The 9,004-nt window shown below is 54.4% G+C and overlaps 1 pseudogene across 1 annotated transcript; it reads left to right on the forward strand.

Annotated features, from left to right (window-relative positions):
- Positions 1-248: 248 nt before the first annotated feature.
- Positions 249-8,797, forward strand: LOC102459074 (zinc finger protein RFP-like; annotated as a pseudogene). Its single transcript, XR_016347333.1, has 7 exons — positions 249-842; positions 2,218-2,313; positions 3,008-3,238; positions 3,350-3,372; positions 5,076-5,191; positions 6,249-6,308; positions 7,146-8,797. The product of XR_016347333.1 is annotated as a zinc finger protein RFP-like (transcript).
- Positions 8,798-9,004: the final 207 nt, after the last annotated feature.

The following is a 9,004-nucleotide window of genomic DNA, read 5'->3' on the forward strand; positions in this document are numbered from 1 at the left end:
CTCCCACCAAAAAAAATGTAAATGGATAAACATGTATTGAATGCTTCAAACTCATATTTTCATGCAGCTGTAAAAATGTGAATGACTAATAAGTACAAAATTGCTTAAAATAAACATGCCAACATTTTGTATTCATAAAAGAAAATTCTGCCAGTCTGACTGTCACTCCTTGTCCACAGCCCCTCCTCCTGCATGCTCATGGGGAGGAGGGTGCTGCTATCGATGTGACGCCCCAGGGACTCTCCCCACCAACCCTAGGGCGGAGGGTAGAGCCAGAGCCCTGGCGGGACATTGCTCACTAAACGTTCCCAGGCTGCAATTTCCAGAGCAGCCAGAGCCAGCTCCAGGCCGGGAGAAGCCAGTTGTTGATGGAGGCAGGATGGAACATTGAAGCTGCCCCTGGGAGCACCTGGCCCGGAGGGGCCATGGCCACAGCGAGCCCCGTGGAAAGTCTCCGGGAGGAAGCCACGTGCCCCCTCTGCCTGGAGTATTTCACGGACCCGGTGGTCACAGCCTGTGGGCACAATTTCTGCCGTGCCTGCATCAGCCAGTGCTGGGAGGGACCCGGCCCAGCCATCTCCTGCCCTCAGTGCAGGGACCAGGTGCAGCAGGGACCCCTCCGGCCCAACAGGCAGCTGGCGAACATGGTAGAATTAGTCAAACAGCTGAGCCTGCCGGCAGCAAGCGGAGTGGGTGAAGGGGGGGTGTGCAGGGCACACCAGGAGGCGCTGAAGCTGTTCTGCAAGAAGGATCAAGCCCCCATTTGCATGGTGTGCAGAGAGTCCCGGGCGCACCGTGCTCACATGGTGGTTCCTTTGAAGGAGGCTGCCCAGGAGTACAAGGTAGGGAACTGCTGCCCTGTCCGCTGGGGAATTACTCTGGGTTTTAGTCACTGGCTAATTTCCCTGTTCCATGGCCCAGTGCGACTCATCAGCCAGCTGAAGCCTGCCTGGCCCAGGAGAGGCTGTAACAAAATAAATGCTCTGGCCCAGGGGCAACAGAGGCAAAATACCAAGTCTTTAAAGACACCAGCTGTGGGAAAGTTTTCTTTGAGATGCTGAACCCATTTCCAACACAGCCCCTGCTGGGGAAGTGTGGGAACTTTGCATACAAGGGCAGGGGCTAACAGTGAGGTGTGAATGAGAAGAGCTGCCAGCTGGGCTGCGTGACTGCGGATGGGGAAGTTACAGTGTCTGTTTTTTAACAGAAGGGTGTTTAAGGGAATTGGTTACTTTTATTTGTATCACAGGAGCCCTTAGGGACTCTGCACAAAATGCAGTGAGGGGACAATCCCTGCCCCAAGCAGGTCACTGCTGCCCAGAGCTGGACCAGGCACTGGGGCAGCGGGTACCGCCCAGAGGGCATTGCCACAGCAGGTATTTAGGACAGTGCTGGGCAAACCCCCATCATTCCTTATGCAAACCTGCATGTCTGGTTAGGGGGGTCACTGAGGTATCACCAGAGCACAGGACATACCCACGCCTGCCTGCCCAGGACCACCCCCACCTGTATTCGTTGGCCTCTGTGGGCCTATCCCTGCCTCTGTCAGCCCATCCCCACCTCCGTCATGCTGTGTGGAGGTGCCACCCCCTCCTGCCCCCACCCTCACAGGTGTCCTGCTGCAGCCTCAGTCTCCTCCTGTCCCTTTCTCACCAGACAAAGCCACGGCCAGGGCTGAGTCCCCATCGGGCAGGGACAGAGCCCCACAGAACTGGGACTGTGCAGCGTAAAGCCGGATAAAAGGCCTCCTGACATCTCATGGGGTTTGCCCTGGTGTTTGCCCAGCTCTGTCCAACCAGGGCAGCCCCCAGCCCTCAGGGCTGAGTTCCTAGACCATTGTTAAATCCAGGTGGCAAATTGATATAGAATTTGGATTTGTTAGTTAAACCTTCTTTACAACAGGTTTATTGATTCACACCCATGTGACTCCAGTACCCTGTTACATGCTGTGCCACTAGTCCACCCGTACACACCAATCAAATCTAGTGATAATTGAGATTTCTGTCTAATTAATAAAAAAGACTCAACCTGAACAGGTAACAGTGAGAATCTGACACAAACTAAGTCTGCATTGATAGGATTTCACCTTCTTCAGGCCCTGATGCCACACAGCCATTGGGAGGAGCAGTCATCGTGGGCGGCGAGTGGGAAACATCCCATTCCACACCCCTCTCAGACCTCACAATGAAACCTCCCAGCTCATTTGTGTCTCCTCAGGAAAAAATCCAGGCCCATTTGAAGACTCTGAGGGACGAGAGAGAAAAGCTGCTGGGATGGAAAGCGACGGGAGAGGGGAGAAGCCAGGAGTATCTGGTAGGTGCCTGTAGCAATGGACTGGCAGGGGGAGGGTCTGTTTGGAGGCAGACTCCTGTGCAGCCTTGGGAATGTGAGACAGGACGTTGCTCCATGACCATAGATTGCTGGGTTAGATCCATGTGTAGACAGGCCCTGAGCTTCCATGTCAGGGGATGAGTGAATGCCCAGCCTTTGTGATTTTCCCAGAAATCCTCCCCCAGTGACCTGAATGTCCCTGTGAAGGGCTGTCTTGTGGCTCTGCTCTTTTCTTGTATTAACATGTTTGCTTCTGTTTTCTCCCTGGGTATCTTTGTCAGGGTGGGGCTGAGCAGTGTTCCCAGTACACTGAGTGTTTGGGTGGCAACTCAGGAGAGATGCAGGAGCTGCCCAGCTGATTAGCAGAATGTCTACAACTACATGTTGTTTCAGCTGGTGGTGCGCATTTGAATATGCCTCAGTGCACATAGATGGAGAAGATTAAATAAAAACATTGGTGCTGAGTCCTGCCCCCTGTTGCTCTGGGTCTGAATTCCCAGAGCCCATGAGTAACAGAACATGCTGCCCATTCCAAGCAGGGAATCATCCCTTTCACAGGGACAGAGGGGCCAAAGACGAAACTGAGGGATGCCTCAGCCTAGTACCCACAGATGGTATTAAAGGTTCTTAGTCTCTGCCCGTGATCCCGACCAGCCCTTTCCCTGTTTTCATACAGAAACAGACACAAGCCGAGAGGCAGAAGATTGTGGCCGAGTTTCAGCAGCTGCGGCAGTTCCTGGAGGAACAAGAGCGACTCCTGCTGGCCCAGCTGGAGAAGCTGGAGGAGGAGATAGGTAGGCTCCAGACTCACACTGTCAGGAGACTCTCCACACAGATTTCCCGTCTCAGTGAGCTGATCCATGAGCTAGAGGGGACGTGTCAGAAGCCAGTGAGTGAATTCCTGCAGGTGAGACTGAGGGAGAAACATCCCAGCTCCCCACACAGGGAAGTGAGGCTCCTGAATCACAAGTGTGTGTGTTCAATGGGACTGAGATTTTTTTCTCTCTTTCCCTTATAGGACGTCAGAAGCACCTTGAGCAGGTAGGTGGTTCTTGCTCCCCTCACACTGCACAGCACAAGGAAAGATCTTGGAGCTGATGTAAGCACCACATCTCCCCAGGGCTCTGCAATCAGAAGTGAGGGGAAGGTCACAGACTGGACACAAATCTCTGATCAGCTTCAGCCTTAGGGTCTCACAGCAGACTCTGGAATTCCCCATTCAGGGCACAGTCTAGTCTGTTTCCTAGAGCTGTCACCTCCCTGGGGACTGGCTGTCTCAGGGCTGTGGGGTGAGACATGGGCCTGTCACTACTGGACACTGGGCACATTCAGCCCAGAGCAGCAGGAACCAAGAGTCTGTCCCACCCGAGGGCAGTTTGGAGACCTGTGTTAAATTGTTATACTTAAAAGAAGCACCTGGGATCTTTTTAGGAGGAGAAGGCAACACGCCACATTTCTTGAACATACATAGATCAATCAGTATTTATCATATGCATAGGATACATTACACTCATGCACTCTCACACACACACATACACACTCCATCTTGTTGTTACCAATAGTTGCTCCCTGTAAATGCAATGGCCAGGTGAGTTAGGTGGGGTAGGGGTGGAGCCAGGCTTCTGCCGATCCAGATTGATGCTCCCATGTTGACAAGACAAAAACTTGGAGTCCCTCTGCAAGATGCTTTAGATGTATTGTGTCTTCACTCTCCTGGAGATCTCCATCAGTTAGTCATCACATTCATATGCATCATCTGTGAGAGTCATATTGTGCATATGCAGTTAGACATCTGTGGCCCCTTTTTCTGGGGGGGTGTCTCAATGTTGCCCCATTTACCTTCAGAGAGGGGGCTTCCAAAACAAGACATTTGCTGCTGAGTCCCAAGGCCTCCATAGGTCCAGTATTCTTTCAATAAGCTCACTTCACGGGTCCTGTTGTTCTTCTCATTGTTCTTGGATCTGGCTTCCACCCCTCTTCAACCATTGCAAGTGCCCCAAGGTGCTTGTCTTTCATGCCTTATCCATTCACACCCCATTCACTCAACAGTGAATCAATTAACCAATGGGGGTACAAAATCTACAAGATACAAGGTTTCTATGTAAAAAGATTTAATGCAACAAAGCTAAAGACTTATTACCATGCTAAAAGGACTTGATAGAAAGTTAAAATAAAAATGTCAATAAGAAAATGATTAATACAGAGATCAATGAGACATATCTACAGAATGAACTGGCGGGAGATGGTGTCACCTCCCTGGGGACTGGCTGCCTCAGGGCTGTGAGGTGGGACATGGGCTTGTCACTGCTGGGCACTGGGCACCATTCAGCCCAGGGCAGCAGGGATCAAGAGTCTCTCCCACCCAAGGGCTGTTTGGAGACCTGTGGGAATGGGTTGGGGAGGGGGTAGCTTGTGTCTCAGTCTAGTCCCTAGTGGGCAGATTCCTACAGCCCTTCCCCTGGGAACCTCCTGTCCCTCAGTGCCTGGAGGCCAAGTAGTGAGTTGGCCATGGAGACTCAATTCTCATTTTGTCCCCCAGCTGGTCTCCCCAGGCCAGAGCTGCAGATTGTTAATGGGACCTTTGAGGGGATGTTGCAGGGCCAAGGGCTGCGCTGCCCCTGCTCTCAGGCTGGGAGAACTGGAGGATTTGAACTCCAGGCCCAGCAGATCAGTGACTCACTGGCCAGAGCTGGAGAACTGAGTCACTCGGTGCAGTGTCACCATGTGAGGTTGTCTCTCTCCAGATGTGAGAGAGGAATGTTCCAGCTGCCAGAGGAGATTTCTCCTGAACTGGACGAGCGAGTCAGGGGTTTCTCCTGGCAAACGACTGCGCTGTCGGAGACTCTGAGAGAGTTCACAGGTACGGAAAAGGGATGGGGGAGGGGAGAGTGAGCGAAGTGTCTGAGGCCATGGAAAGAGACCAATGCTGGTCATTAGGTTCCTAATTAGATGAAGCTCCTGTTGAATTGTGAGGTGAGAATGATGCCCACTTGTCATCCCAGACATTCAGGTTGATTAATTGAACCGTATCTGTTCCAAAAGCCGCTTTGTAATGACAGTGACATTAGAGCACATAATGGCAGACACACAGAGAGAAACACGCCCAGCTCCGTGCTGCTCTCTGTAGAGACGCTGAATACACAGACCCCACGACTCACAGGTAGAGCCAGGAGTTCACAAATTCTGAACCTCTCACTTGTGTCAAAGAGAGGGGGAAGTTACTTTGAGGCCAAAGTCTTTGCAGGATCTGGGCCTAGGCTGTGACAAACATCAGGAAGTGAATGAGCCAAACCCAGTGGAGTCTGCAGTGAGGGAGGGGATGTTGTGGAGAAAGCAAATCTCTTCACAGATTGTCCTGGGCTGGCTGTGAGGCTGCAGGGACATTGGTTCCTTTGCTGGGAGAGCCTGAGCGAGAGAGAAAGTAGGAGGATTCAGACCCTTTTATATTAAATACCTCAGGGTACATCTACACTGTGGGACAAAGTCGAATTAAGCTACACAACTTCAGTTGCATTAAATGCAGAGCTGAAGTCGAAGTAGCTTAACTCGTCTGTTGGCGCTGTCTACGCAGCAGGCAGTGGAGGGAAGAGACTCTCCCTCCCACTTCCCTTACTCCTCGTGCAATGAGGGCTACCAGCACCGACACATGCCACCCCTCAGTTTGATTAGCTGTCTTAACTCATCCGCTAATTCGAACCCTGGGAGATTGACAGCAGTAGCCTCAATCTTCTCTGCAGTGTAGATGCACCCAAGTGTGTCTCTGCTGTAATGAAAACCAGGTCTGTGTGGGTATGTCTACACTACCCTGCTAGTTCGAACTAGCGGGGTAGTGTAGACATACCCTTCGTTAGGATTGGGAATGTAATGGGCAATATGAACTCCTGAAGTCTCAGCTCTCTTCTCCCTTCCCTCACCAGACACGTTGCCCGCTGCACTGGAGACAGCAAGAGGAAAGTCCCCAGGAGCTTTCAGACAGGGTGAGGTTTCAAGTGGAGATTGAAAACACCTTCCTGAGCTTGAAGCTCAAGTCACCAACCAAATCCCCAGTGACCACGATAGGTAGAGCCCAAAACCTGCCCACTGAGTGGTGAGGAGCCCCAGGGCACTGGATCAGAAGGACGAGGGGCCATGTCCTGCCCCCACTTCTTACTATGAGCTCAGTTTTCAGGCAGGGGCTGCGCTTCATGTCAGGGCAGCTGATCAGCACAGCCCCCCTCCCATGTGGGGCACCAAACTCTTCCCTGTGCTGGCCCCTCCCAGTGGCCCCACCCCAGATCCTATTCCCCAGAGGCCCTGCCCCCGGCCAGGCCAGAAGCCAGAGCTGGGCTCTCCCCATTGAGCCCGGCTGCCCTGAAGAGCCCTGGACCCTCCACCTGCCCTGGGGGTGACTAATGCCCAGGCCCTGCTCTCTGAGGTGAGGCGGCTCTTCCCCCAGGCTGCCCCCTCCCCTCTGTGCCCTGGGCGGGGGGTAGAGGCTGCAGCAGGGGAGGGAGTTTCCCTCTGGGGTTCAAGCTGATACCTGCCTCCTCTGCCCCCCCCCCCCAACTGAACCCTTCTGCTCTGGGCCTCGCCCTGGGGATGGAGCAGCCGGAGCTGGGGGGCAGGAGGTTGCAGCCTCTGCACACAAATGAGATGCTGATGAAGCGGGTCCCATTGCCCAGGCTGAGGCGCTGCAGTGACAGCTCGGCTCAGTCTCAGGGCCCAGGGCAGGGGCAGCTCCCTGGGGCCCAGGCCTGTCCCAGCCACAACAGGGCTGCTGGGGAGGGTGAGAACAGGGCTGAGCTGTGCCCCTCACGCTGATTCTCTCTCCCCAGTGACGGTGACTCTGGATCCAGACACGGCAAATCCCCAGCTAGTCCTGTCTGGGGATCAGAAATGTGTGAGATGGGAACGTGCATGGCAGCGACTGCCCGGCAACCCGGGGAGATTTGACTCTGTGCCCTGTGTGCTAGGCCATGAGGGATTCACCTCAGGGAGACATTGCTGGGAGGTGGAGGTGGGGGGTGGGCAATACTAGGCTGTAGGGGTGGCCAGAGAGTCTGTGAGCAGGAAGGGACGAATCAGCCTTAGCCCTGAGGGGGGGATCTGGGCTGTGCAGAAAAGGGGGGCTCAGTTCTGGGCTCTCACCCCCCCGGTAAGCCCTCTAAACCTGAGCCCCCCCCGCAGGATCCGGATTTGTCTGGACTGTGACCGGGGGCAGGTGACATTTATTGATGCTGGTATCGAAGCCCCGATCTTCACTTTCCCACCGGGGTCCCTCCCTGGGGAGAGAATCCGACCCTGGCTCTGGGTGTGGTGGCTGGAATCCCAGCTCCAACTCTGCCCCTGAAATTATCCTCTCTAACATCACACACCCCAGTCTCTGTGACCCTGGACTCCGCTCTGCCCAGCCCCTGCCTCCTCATTTCTATGATGTCTGAAAGCTCCTCCTCCTTCCTCCCTCCAGTCCCAAGGATGGGAGGGGTAAGGAAAACACCCCTTGGGGCTGCAGGAGGGGCAGAGGTGGGGGCTGGGCAGGGGCAGAACTAAGAGCCGGGCTGGGGACAGGCAGAGGTGGGGGTGGCAGGACACTGAATTAACTAATCAGCGTTTGGGGGGTTGGGGAGATGCTGGAAGCTGCACAGCAGCAGGGACTGATTTGTACCCATCTGTGTTCTAATATCTCAGGGTATGTCTACACTACAGAGTTAGTTCGAACTAATGGACGTTAGTTCGAACTAACTTTAATAGGCGCTACACTAGCGCTCCGCTAGTTCGAACTTAATTCGAACTAGCGGAGCGCTTAGTTCGAACTAGGTAAACCTCATTGTACGAGGACTAAGCCTAGTTCGAACTAGCTAGCTCGAATTAAGGGCTGTGTAGACCCTTAATTCGAACTAGTGGGAGGCTAAGGCTTCTCAGGTTTCCCTGGTGGCCACTCTGGCCAACAACAGGGAAACTCTATGCCCCCCTCCCGGCCCTGGACCCCTTAAAGGGGCATGGGCTGGCTACGGTGCCCAGGCCAGGTGCAAGCCTGCCAGCACCCAGCCAGCAGACCCTGCACCTGGCACGGATCGAGCCAGCCACCCGATGCCCCCCAGCCCTCCCCCTCCTCCCGGCACCAGGCTGGCGGCTCCCGGGAGCTTGCCCAGGACCGCAAGAGGCGGGCACCCGCCTGGGCTAGTGCGGACATCGTGGACCTCGTCCACGATCTCTGCACTAGGCACAGGAAGGTGGCCGTCTAGGGCAGGAGAGCTGCCAGCCTGGACACCCAGGAGCAGGAGTGCATGAAAATCAAGGTGGTCCACTGAGACCCCCGACCCTGAGCCCTGAGCTTACAATGGCCGTACTGGGTCAGACCAAAGGTCCATCTAGCCCAGTAGCCTGTCTGCCGACAGCGGCCAACCCTAGGGACCCTGGAGGGGATGGACCGAAGACAGTGACCAAGCCATTTGTCTCGTGCCATCCCTCTCCAGCCTTCCACAAACTTTGGGCAGGAACACCACTCCTACCCCCTGGCTAATAGCACTCCATGGACCCAACCTCCATGACTTGATCTCACTTCCCTTTCAACTCTGTTCTAGTTCTAGCCTTCACAGCCTCCTGCAGCAAGGAGTTCCACAGGTTGACTCTTTGCTTTGTGAAGAACAACTTTCTGTTACTAGTTTGAAGCCTGCTACCCATTCCTTTCCTT

Source organism: Pelodiscus sinensis, chromosome 19 (genome assembly GCF_052426305.1).
Source record: "Pelodiscus sinensis isolate ZL-2025 chromosome 19, ASM5242630v1, whole genome shotgun sequence".
NCBI classification, from domain to species: domain Eukaryota; kingdom Metazoa; phylum Chordata; order Testudines; family Trionychidae; genus Pelodiscus; species Pelodiscus sinensis.